This window comes from Corvus moneduloides, chromosome 17 (assembly GCF_009650955.1).
Source record: "Corvus moneduloides isolate bCorMon1 chromosome 17, bCorMon1.pri, whole genome shotgun sequence".
NCBI lineage: Eukaryota > Metazoa > Chordata > Aves > Passeriformes > Corvidae > Corvus > Corvus moneduloides.
Genome location: NC_045492.1, coordinates 5710173 through 5722069, shown reverse-complemented (window position 1 = coordinate 5722069; position 11897 = coordinate 5710173). Strand labels below are relative to the sequence as shown.

Here is an 11897-nt window from a genome sequence, read left to right as displayed (position 1 = left end):
TCACCACCTCAAAGCTGTTGCATTATCTCTCTTTTACCTCCTTCCTCTCTTTCCTCCCCAGCCTGGACACTAACGCCAAGTCTGGTTCTCAGCACATCTGCTCTTTCAAAGAGTTGGGAGGTCCCAAGACCACTCAGTCCCAGAGTCAGGATTCTGACATCTGGCTTGGCCTTGCTTATGAGTCACTTGGGGAGCTTGGGAAAGTCACGTAACTCTTCCTTGCTGGTGCAGCGGCTGCTGGGGTGGCGCAAGGCCCAGCCCGGTGGGCCCCAGTTGGCTTCTCTTCTCCAAGACTTCACCTCTGAGCACACGCCAAGAGCCTTGAGCTCCTCTGGAAGAAAGCGCCTTGCAAATGCCCCATGGTCTGATGTCCCATGATGGGAGTACAGGTGTCCTGTGCCAGCCTTTCTCTGCCAGCCCATTTGGAGAAGTGGAAGGTGCAGAGATGCTTCATGTAGTCTTCCATCAGCTGTGAAGACTTTAACAGGCACTTTCATGTAATGCCATCCTGTGGGATTTACCTGCTGCTTCCCTCTGCCCTGTGGTCCATTCCATCCCACTACTCTAGAGAGATTTCAGCTATTTTATTGCATTTGCTTCTCCAGGCCAAAGCCTGCTTGAAGCCTCCCTGGTGAAACACTGCCAGTCACAGCTTTACGCTGGGTGAACTGAGCAGAGCCTGGCCCCAAGCGTGTTAATTGTTGGCAGACTCATTACTGCGCTTTCCTGGTCTTTGTTGTTTCCCTGGAGGGGCTGGGAGCCACGGACCTCCGGCGCCGGGTCCCAACAGGAGCGTGCTGCAGGAATGGGAGCTGGCAGCTCCCAGCCAGGGGTTGTTGCAGGAGATTTTGTTCCACCACCTCTGCTGGGGCTCTGTTTTTCCATCCCCAACCAACGAAATAAACACTTTCACATGTCCCGAAGCCCTGCGGACACAGCTTGGGAATTTTGCTTTTCCCTGAGAAACGCCTGCCCCCACTGGTCTCCCCACCAGCCCAGCTTGCTCCATTGCCACTTCCAATCCCCTTAGCTGAGAGGAACCTCAGTGCTCCCCTGGCAGGGACCCCTGTGACACCTTTCCCCAAGGACAAGATCTCCATGGAGGTACAAAACCTGGTGGTTCTGGGGCATGGTGCAGGACTGTCCCCACCATGCCTGGCTGGGAGTGGAGATGAGCCGGATGCTTGACTGGGGTGTTGGTCAGGAACAAGGAGACAAAGTGCAGCAGGAGGGGGGCATATTTCCAAAGACACCCCCCGGATTCCCCACTCCTCTTGCTGTGGGATCCCAACTGTCCACCACGGCTCCTTGGCTGAGCTTGAGCCTTTGTGCCCCTGAGATTCATCCAGAGCATTCCCCAAGACCCCCTCCTCCCTTTTCCTGTGAGCCCAGAGGCCCTACAGGGAAGGACTGGGGGGGGGGCAAGGGGGAGGGAGCATATTTAGGCCCCGTTGTTTCTGCTCACAGACGTGGCAGTCCCCAGCCACTGCAGCTCCAGCCCTGGCAAGCACAGCCCAGCCTGTTTTTATGTTTCCTGCCTCGGCTCCCAGGCAGCCCAGAACAGCCCAGCACCGAGGCACCGCGCTGGCCGTGACCCCGCTGAGCTGGCTGAGATGGGGGATCTGATCCCTGGGGAACTGCAAGCCCCTCTGAGCACCTCTGGATGTGGGGAGTGCAAAGAAAGGGCAAGCCAGCCCCAGGAAGAGGAACACCTGATATAATCTCCTGCTGTCCCCTCTCCTGGCTTGGGTCAGGGTGTGCACCAGCCAGGGTGATGCATGTCCTGCATTAACCCCTTCCATGGGGACAGCTCAGGAGGAGGGCTGGGGCTTGTAGAGCCAGTCAGCCCTGATCCCATGGGAAAGGTTCTGGCCCCCTGCCTTCCCCATGAGTGCCTGAGGGAGGTGAGGATTCCTGGGGAAGGCTGTAGAGCCCACCAGGGATGAAAGAGCTGTGACCAAGGCTGCATGAGGAATCACATCCATGGCAGCATTCCATGGATCCCCAGTGCAATTATCTGTCCTCTGAGGCAGGCCAAGGGTTTAGCTCTCCTGAGACATCCAAATTAGCGTCACTATCTGCAGTGGGTCACAAGCCAAGTGGCCCTCTCTGCCCTTCATTGCTGTCACCAGAGAGGTCAAGGTCTGATCCACCCCATAGAGAGAGGGTCAAATTCTACTCAAAGTTGGGTCTCTTGTGGCCTGGCTCTTTCTGGGTCCTTTGCTGCCTTCTGGGAAGAACAGCTGCCCTTGTGTTTTGGGGAGATTGCTGCAGAATCAGGAGCTCCCAAGAAATGGGACCTGGGTAGCACCTGGAGCAGGGAGAAGGCAGCACCCCAGCAAGAAAAATTCAGATTGGGCAACTTTAGAGCTGGTGGCAAAGGGAGTCAGTAGTCTAATGTCCCTAGTCAGACTAGTCCTTTTTTGAGCGCTCAGCCTCGAGCCCAGTTTCTTGGAGAGCTGCAGTTTCCCCAGCATCCCCACCAGGCAGCCTGGAACCAGGCTGTGGCCCAGGTGGAAACCTGCTGGCTCCTCTCCTTCCCTCTGCATCCCTGCATCTGGCAAGTGCCACCAGCAGGATACAAAGAACAGACATTTCGTGGCAGAGACACTCATGTCCCCACTGTGTTTGCAGCCTGCCTGCTTTTGCTCCCCCAAATAGGCGAGTCCAAAGCTTCCCCTCTGCTTCCGCTGCGTTTCAGTTCTGCTTCTTTGATGCCATGAATAAAAGGCAGGACATAACAAACTATAACAACAATAAAAAACCCACGCACAAACACATAACAAATCAAAATGACCTGGTCTGTGAATGAAGGGGAAAAAAAGGTGGTTCCGTCCCTGGAAGTCTCAAGAGCTTCCAAAAATAGGCTGCGGCCCCAGCCAAGGCGAGCACAGCCAGGGTTTGCTCGGTCAGCGCCAGCACTGGGAGGGAGCTGCGGTTTCCCACTCGCTCCTGCCCTGCTCCAGTGCCTACGGGCAGCTGCACCACATCCCCTGGCAGGGGCAGAGCAGCCAAGGGCCCTGTGGGGCAGGGAAGGGCCGTGTGGCTCAGGTGGTGTGACATCCCTCTAAAACCTGGGGTAACAATTTATTTTGCTGTTTACAGCTGAGCAACCCATAGGCCATGAAACACCTCCCCCCTGCACATGCACCGAAGGTGGGCGTGGCTGGTGCTGTAGCTGGAAGGGTAGAAGGGTCCCAGACTTCAGCACCCAGCTGTCTTCCAGCTCTCATGATGGCTGTTACACAAGCCTAGAGGATTTTCCCTATTTTCCCAGGTGCTTGGTACATGCAATCGGAAATTTTCCACCTCCAAACACCCTGCCAGCAGCAGCCACTCTCCCCACTGTGCTTTTCCCTGGGATTTGGGCTTCTCCCAAACCTTACTGCAGGAACACTCCTCATGCTGGCCACTGCCTCCCACATCTGGGAACCATGAGTGGAGCAATGGGGCCGGAGATGGAAATTTGGGCTTGGCCCCATTGGCTCACCTGCCTCAGCCCCACACCCGGCCCGGGGACTGCACCAAACCCCCAGCAGACCTTGGCACCCTTCCCCTTGTCGAAGGCAACTCCTGGCAGGATCTGCCAGGCAGGAGAAGGAGAGGTGGAGCTGAAGCTGCTGCTGGGCCGGCGCTGTGTGCGCACGGGCGGCGCAGCCTCCGCTCGGCTCCGGCCAGAGCCGCATTCCTGCCTTCACCCGGCGTGCCGCAGTTCAGCGTGTGCACGAGCGCACACGTCCTCCAAGAGCCCCAGCCGGTGGCCAAGAGACTCCAGATGCTGGAGGAGCTGTGCACAGCTGCTGGCCAGCAGCAGCAGAGGGGAAAATATAAATAAAGATTTTAAACCCTCTCCCTCCAGCACAGCAGCAGGACATTCTCGCGTCCCCTGCATCCCCCTCGGTCCATTCTGCCAGCTCCCAAAGCCGGGCCGTGCCTGCGAGGTCACCTCGGGCAGAGCCGCCGGCCTGGCTCGGCGAGGGGAACAGGCAGAGTCCGTGGCGTGTCTGGAAAGAGAAAATCTCCCTGCAGAATCTAACGGGAGCACCGCGAGCTGGCCTGTGCGGGGTCTGCCTGAGAAATGAGAGCATGGAGAAGGAATGTCAGGTATTTCCTTCTGCTCCCCAGTGCTAGAGCAGCCCCAGGTAACTGGCAAGGGCAAAGGAAGGGACCAGTGCTGTTTCCCTGAATCCCTTTGCTGCTGGTAACCTCCAGATCACAAGCAAAGCTAACGGGGGTGGAAGGGAGACCGTGTCTTGCTGGCGAGATACGGATCTGATTCTATTTGCTCAAACGGGAAAGGAAACGGAGAAAAAACCTAAAAGAATTGCAGGAGGTTTTATTGGAAGATTAAATCGATCGAAGCCTTTCTGCAGTGTGGGAGCTGGGGAGGAGCTGCCTCAGAGAGGGCCTTGCTCTGTTTAAAATGAAAGCATTTCCTGGGCCATCAGCCCAGCGCGCCTGTGGGAGGGGGATGGGGAGGGTTTTGCATTGGCGGCATCACCACCACGGAGTCCACAGACCCTCCTGCACCACCTCCTCCTCTCAGGGCCGAGCGTCCGCCGCGGGATGGGGAGGGTCGAAGGTGGGATGCAGGACTGGAGACACACCGGCCCCCAAAGTTGAACTCAGGTCATGGTCTCACTGCCCCTCGGTTTTGTTCCTTCCTTCGCGTGGCTTGCGGTTGAAACTCGAAACCGGCTCATCTGGCCGGCGGGCGGGACTGGCAGCGCTGGATCTTGGCACTGGCCTCGCCTCGGCTCCGCACAGCCCCGGCCGTCCGCGCAGCATGGAAAAGCACAGTAAAGCTTTCGCTTCCTCGTTTGCACAGCACCGCTGTCATTCCCGGAGAGGCTGGGGCAGGATGGAGAGGGGCTGGCAGGGCGTGGGCAGAGGGGTTCACCCCGGGAGCGGAGAGTTCGGCTCACGCAGGCACTGCCAGCGTGGAGCTCGGCTGAGGCAGCCCAAGAACCAGCACCATCCTTGTGCCTGTGTAGGGTTCCCTGCTGTAGGACATGAGCAGGGTTCAAATGGCCCCAGCCCCCCCAGCTTTCCTGGCCGGTGTTTCCAAGCATGAGGTGCGCGGACACGGCACTTCCCCGCAGCTGCACGGCAGATGAGCGCTTCTCTCGCTGCTCTGGCAATGCTCCGCTCTGCCTGCCGACTCTGCCCCGTCGCACGCGGTCTTCCCGAAAAAACTGGGCAGCTCTGTCCTTCCCTTTGCTCAACTCAGAGGCTGAAACATCATCACCTCTATGCTCGTATGCAAGGATGGGGGCAGGTCCGAGCTCGCCAGCTCCCAGAAGATTGTGGAATGGAAAGCAAATGGAATAGAGCAAAACAAGGTGACCCCGCACTTAAAATCTGTTATTTTGCTTTTACCTTGTTCTTCCTCCTTATGCTTGTTTCTGAGCATCAGTAGGGAGACTGGCCGTGCCAGCTATCCCACGTGTGAGGTTTGGCTTAAATCAATAGAAATCCCGCTGCTTTCAATGAAAAATATTAAGTTTTTCTTTAAAAATAGCAGCTGAAATTTTTGAGTTTGGAACAATCCCCAAATCCATCCTGGTGGCACTGCAGGCCAGGGCACCCTCACCTTTCCTAGTGCGGTTTCATTGGACGGGTTCTGTTCTGCCACCTCTTCCTGGGTCACTTGGAAAGGGGGACCCTGGAGAAGTGGCCTTGTCGGGGTCATCAGGGGCTGTGCCACTGCAGGTGCTCTGTGTATTGCAAAGCCCCACAGGGACAGTGACAGAGTTCTTTGCCTTTACTGCTCTGCCCAGGACACCTTCAGCCCTCTCTAACCTTGTGCCTTATGTCTCAACAATTCCCCTATTTCACCCTTTTCCAGACTTACTCTTTCCTGGGTGTTGATCCTGCCCATTGCTGGATGCACCCATGCCCTCTGTGCTTTTATCAGGCTCCTTACCACAGGCAGGTGCTGGTGGGGCTGCTCCAGCCTTGAACCTGGGGTCCTGCTGCCTCCCCCTTCCTGGCCCCTCCTGCTTGGCTGATATCCAGTATTGCTGTCTCCACCCTGGCTCCTCAAAGGCCATTTTCCGATGCTTGTCTGTTCTAATTTGGGTCTTTGGCAGGACAAGTCTGTCTCCTCTCTGGGTGCAGGTCCAGTCTGTGCTTGTGGCCATGGCTTGGAGCTCTGTGTGGCCAGGCAGCCTAGCAGTGGCCCTGGCTGGGGATGCTCTTGGTCCTCGCCAGGGAGAGCATCAAGCCCTGTAGCAAGCACATCTTTTGCTCTCTCTTTTTTTTACGTGGCTGAAGGTCTGCAGGAGTTCTAGCCTCCTGAGAGCTCTGCCCCACTCCTGAGCCATGCTGGGACTGGGTGTCATAATGCTGACACCTCAGATGCTCCCACTGGATAGACAGAATGAGATAAAATTAATTACTAATCCTTAAAAATCAATTAAGCAATATAATTAATTCAATAGTAATTATTAATTATCAATTAATGGATCTCTTTAAAGAGGGGAAGGTAGAGGAAAACAAGGCAGAAACAGTAGTTCTGGCTGGGAGTTTCCTCTCTACCCTCCGGGTCCTGCCATCTCCCTCAAGAAACAAGCAGCTCACCTTCCCTTCTACAGAACCCAGCTCTCACCCAGCCTTGGGCTCTTGGAGGAGTTGTGTGGTGCTGGGGAGAAGAGATGGTGCCTTTAAAAAAAAAAAAACAAACCAACAGAAATCAAGTACCTGCCAGGAAAAAAAAAATTAAACATATTTTCCGTTGTGTCTTGGTTGTGGAAGGGGGATGTGACAGCCATGGAAAATGGACAGATTCTGTGAGCAATAAAAAATGGCTTTGCTTTTTCCCCCTCTTCTCCCCCTGTCGCTTTTCATGTGCTGCATTTCCTACAATCTGATTTTCTTCTCTCCAGCAAATACAGGTTTCAGGTTCCTGAGCATGGGGCTGCGGTTTGAGAGGAGCAATGGAAACTCCCTGCGGTGGGAAGGGGCCAAAGGCACAGGGGGTGCAGGAGGGGAAGGAAAATGGGGCTGTTCTCACTGGGGTGTGGAGGCTCACAGGGGCATGGAGCTGAAACCCTATGCTCTGCTCCACACTGGGCACGTTTTTCATTCAGTGCCTTCTGTCTGAGGCTGAAGGTGATGATGCATCAGGAGCTGGGGTGCGCTCCCATGCTGGAAGAGGAGACCTGGGAGGGTCCCATCACCCCAAGACCACCCCAGGCCCACGGGTGACCCACAGGAGAGTCAGAGCTGGGTTTGCTGGTGACCCCTGCCCACTGTCACCTCCATCCCTTGCCTGTGCAAGTCCCATGGGGCACTCCCCTGCCTGGCTGCTGGCCAGTGTGCTCGCCTTTCCCAGACCGCTGGGGGAGAAGTGAAAGTGCTTCTCCTCATTCCCGAGTGAGATCTTTGTTTACAGGGACTTCAAATATTTATCCAAAGTGCAGGGCTCTGGTAGGGATGTCGGGTCCCCCTGCTCTGGGCTCTGCAGCTCATCCTTCCTCACCTTTGGGCCATCTCCTTCTCTTTATTTATTTCCTTGAGTATCTTCCCTGCACTAAATCACTGCTGGCTACATCGGTCTGGGGGTGATGGGATTCAGCTGCCCACTGGGATTTTGGCTGTGACCTGCAGGAGCACCTCTCCTTCTCCTTACAGGGGGTGGATTCATCCTACAAACAGGGAAAATAATTGGGCTCTCTAGAAGCTGTTCCCCTGGATCAGGGAGCTTTGAGGCAATTGGGACATTTGAGAGGCATCCTCTTTCTTCCCCCTCACCCATGCAGGCACCTCCACTGGGCAGGCACCCCCAGTGTGGCTCAGCTGGGTGAAGCCTGCTCATCACTGTCCGTGGTCTCAACAGATGAAACATGCTCTGAGAAAGAAAAGTGAGTTTCTGGATTAGATTCTGGCGTGAATAAACACTTGTGCTAGAATTTGCCAGTCTTTCAGGAACTGCAAGTATTTTCACAGTGTCAAATGTTCAGGCAGATACTGTATAAATAATGACCTCGATTATGTCAGTTATTACAATGAGCAGAGCTCTGGGCTTTGATTCATAACAGTATCTGCAAATCAGTGTCTTGACTTTTTGCTCTTCTTGGGAGATTGCTCATGCTCCAGCACTCTGAGGCCAAACGTCTGTGGTTTTGGACAGGGTTGTGGCAGCCTGCCAGCGCCTTCCCTGCACTGGGGCCAAGTGCTGCGTCCCCATGACATGGCAGAGCTGTTTTGGAAGAAATGTGGGGTATGTGACTTCCTGGGGAGTCTGGCCATGCACCATGGATCAGGGACCCCTGTCCATGGCACCTCCTGCAGCAGTCCCAGATGGAAAGCCCAGGCTGATCTGTAGCAGAGGAGGTGGGAACATCTCAGAGGGAGCTGGGTCCCATTGCAGTAGGTCCAGGAGTGTTTCCCTGAGGGGGTGCCAAGCAGAGTGGGGAAAAGTGGCAGTGGTTGTACCTTTGAGAAGACAATGCTGTCCCTGGGCCTGGGGGTCGTGGGGGCTCCTCCTGCCCCTCCCATGCCTTGGTGCCTCTTGGGGGATGGACCTGAGATGGGAGGGTGGAGGTACCTGGGGAAGTTGGAGACACTCCCAAGTGGGACGAGCAATTAATGATCCCTGATTATCCTCGGAGCATATCTGGGATCAGCCTCTCCTCCTTACCCCAAGCTTGACATGTTCAGAAATCTTCCTTTTTCTTTCACCCTGTGCTAGGACCTCCTCCCAGAGAAATGAGTGAACCATCTGCCAAAAGCACAGAAAAGCACCAGACCATCAACTTTGCTGCTTCTCCAGTGGGAGAAATGACATCCGCAGGCGGTGGGTGAGGAGAGCACTGGTGGGAAATGGCCAGGCAAAAGCAAGCTGAAGCTAATCTGAGTCTGTTTTTTCTCCAGATTGCTCTGTTTATTCACAATCTTTCTTTGATAAAATTGCAGAAAATCAGAGGCAACACACACTGCCTTCCAAATGTAAAGGGAGGGATGGAAAAAGAGCCAGGAAGAGAAGGCAACTCCAGCACAGAGAGCGATGCAGAGGGGCCATCTGAGAGGCATGAACAGAGTAATGCACTCAGTCTTTCAGCAGCCTTCAATTGCTGCTCCTTCCATGCAGGAATTTCCCATTAATAGCCAATGTCTGAATCTGCAAATTAAATAAAATAATAATAATAATAATAATAAAAAAGATGGAAAATAAAGACCTTTTGTTTTCCAGACTTGAAGCAGCTGCACAGCATCTCCCAAGACGATGGCTGCAAAGATGAAACCAAAATCAGGTACCAGTTTCCCATCAGCCTGGAGAAGTGTTCTGGAACCAGGGCCTTGCCTCGTCTCCCTCTGTCCCTGCTTCCTCCTGCCCTCAGCTTGTCAGAAGCTGGCTGTGCATTGCCTGTTTGGGATGCTTGCAGGGTACATGTGGGAAATGAGGTTGAGAGTACGATTGCTTTGATTTTAACCAGAGACTGCAGAGTAGGCGAGAGTCTCCAAAAGAAAAGGGAAAAAAACCCCAAGCAAAAAAAAAAAAAAGGAATGAAAAAAGCTTTCTTACAAATTTCCAGCAGTTTTTATGGTAGATGGAACTAGTAATGGATGTAGCCTGACACTTCGAGCTACAAGGCTCTGATTTAATTTGCCTTTAACTTTGTCAGACTCAAAGCACTTGGCCTGAACTTCTCTAGGCTGGCTGCACATCAGCCAAAACAGCACCTCCATTTGCAAGGACAGGGCTCAGGAAAAAGAAAAGCATTTTCTGCACGAGAGCTCCAGCAACCCTCTGCTCTGGCAGGGAGGTGCACTGCACCCAAAGGTGCACTAGCTGGAGATGAGATTAAAGGCTACCCAGGTTACAACCTCTGGCAAACTGAGGTCTGCCTGGTAAAAAGGGCAAAAAAATTGAGAGTTTGAGTTTGAACTTGTGTCTTTTATAGTCTGATGTGGAAGGAAATGGTGCAGCCTTGCTCTGAGGCTATGAAAGGTGTTAATATTGAGCTCTGGCCCTGTACAGAAAGCAGAGCTTCCACTGCACTGTGCCAACACAATTCCTAAAATCCAGACTGAAATTTACCCTTCCAGTCCAAAGAGGAGATCCACTCTCTTTCTCCTTGCCCTTCCGCTTTGGGAAATGACCCAGGGAGGAGTTCTGGAGGGTGGGGAGCCTTCAGTTGGTGGGTGAGATGTCTCATTTCTCCTTGTTCCAGGACTTTTCCAGCCATGCTCTGGAGAGAGGAGCACACAACACCCTCTTCACGTTCACTGGGGGTCCTCAGGACTGGCATATCAATGAAGGAACAAAATATCCAGTCTTATGTGTGTGTCCTGACTCCAGCAACCAGGATCCATCTCGAGCCAGCTCCACCCTTCCCTTAAAAAACTCACTTTCTTGCAGATAGATCAACAGCAAGGAAGGGAGTTTCCATTCCTTGTGTGCCGGTCCAACTCTGCACTGTGAAGCAGCCTGATGGTGTCTGGGCAGCCAAACCCCTCCTTGCTGCTGCCTGGGATCTGACAGCACCAGGCAAAACCTTCCCGGCTGCAGGGGCAGCTCTGGGCAGTTGACATGGCCTGGACCAGCTGAGGAGCTTCGGGAAAGCCAGGAATTGCACCATTAAAAACCTACGGAAGGAACAACTGGTGAATGCTCAGACAGGATCTTGGCAGGATCTTGGCCTTGGCATCTGAATTATCCTTGCCCTGGCTGGCAGCGCTGAGGTCTCCTTAGCAACAACACTTCAATATTTAACACCAAATGCATGTGCCCAAGTGACCTTCCAGGGCCTTTCCATGGTGCTGCTGCTGAGCTGGCTCCAGGAGCACGGCAGCTGCCAAATGAGCCACTGCCAGCTCAAGATTTCCTCTGCTTCTCCCAGATGAGCACTTGCTGGGCTTGCCATGATCTGGTGCTCAGCACTGATGAGCTCATGGGCAGGGTGGAGCCTTCAGGAGAAACAATGTCTGACCAGGGGAGTTAAAGAAAGCCAAAGTCAGGAGGGTCCATGGATATAGACAATCCTGTTGCAGCCACCAGATGAAGGAGATGTGCTTGGAGATGCAATCTGCAAAGAGGTGGAAAACAACAGCTGGCAGGAAAGCCCTGATCCCATCATTGTCCTGACTTTGGGGAAGGACAGGGGAGATGGTCACAAGCTGACCAACTGAGCTGATGGGCACCAGGTGCAGAAAGGGGGCCTGGGGGAGGTCCATGGACAGAGGAGGGCAGCGAGTCTGACTGGCAATAAGGAAATAATGGAAGCTGAGGGAGACAGAGACATGGCCTGGAGACTGACTGCACAGCCAGGATAATGGGCGGTGTCTGTGCTTGCAAGGGCAAAGACTCAAGAGAAAGTCAGCAAAACAGAGACATGGAGGCTGCAGGAGCTCAGCACTTCTCACTCCAGTAAGTGGCTGTTTATTCTGGTTGTTATGAAAAGCAGGTCTGACACTGCTGTCTGCAAATCAGGGCTCTCCTTCCTCCCCTCCATCCATCCACTCACCCATCCCTGGAGTATCTAAGCACCTCCAAAGCAAATTGTGTTTGTTTTCTATGGATTCATCCAGGAATCTCTCTTCTCTAGCACTGCACCTGCCTTCACCCTTCCTCTGTGTCTCCAAGCATCGGTGTGGAGTCACGGTGTGTACATGGCGAGGGAACAACCCTGCCCCAAGCAGGAGGTGGGGGATGCTTTATGAAAAGCAGTTACAGCCATTCTTGGAAGACTTTGGCTCTGAGCCCCTCTGCCACATTCTTAGGAGAGATCATATCAAAAAAATTATTTTTACTAAAATTGTAGTGGTAACAGGCTCCAGATGTCTGTTGTTATGTAATAGGGTTTGTTTTAATGGATCTGACTTCCAGATGTGCAGCGTGGGCTCAGGGCGTCTGCTTGGTCCTCTGTGGACCGGGGGAGCAGCCAGCTCTC

The 11897-nt window shown here is 53.8% G+C and overlaps 1 long non-coding RNA gene across 2 annotated transcripts; it reads left to right on the top strand.

The window, feature by feature from the left end:
* Positions 1 to 3826: 3826 nt before the first annotated feature.
* Positions 3827 to 9235, top strand: LOC116452752. Of its 2 annotated transcripts, none has more exons than XR_004243590.1 (3): positions 3827 to 4104; positions 8696 to 8800; positions 8920 to 9235. It is a non-coding gene; the product is annotated as an uncharacterized LOC116452752 (long non-coding RNA). The 2 variants fall into 2 exon arrangements; XR_004243589.1 differs by lacking the exon at positions 3827 to 4104 and adding an exon at positions 4111 to 5342.
* Positions 9236 to 11897: the final 2662 nt, after the last annotated feature.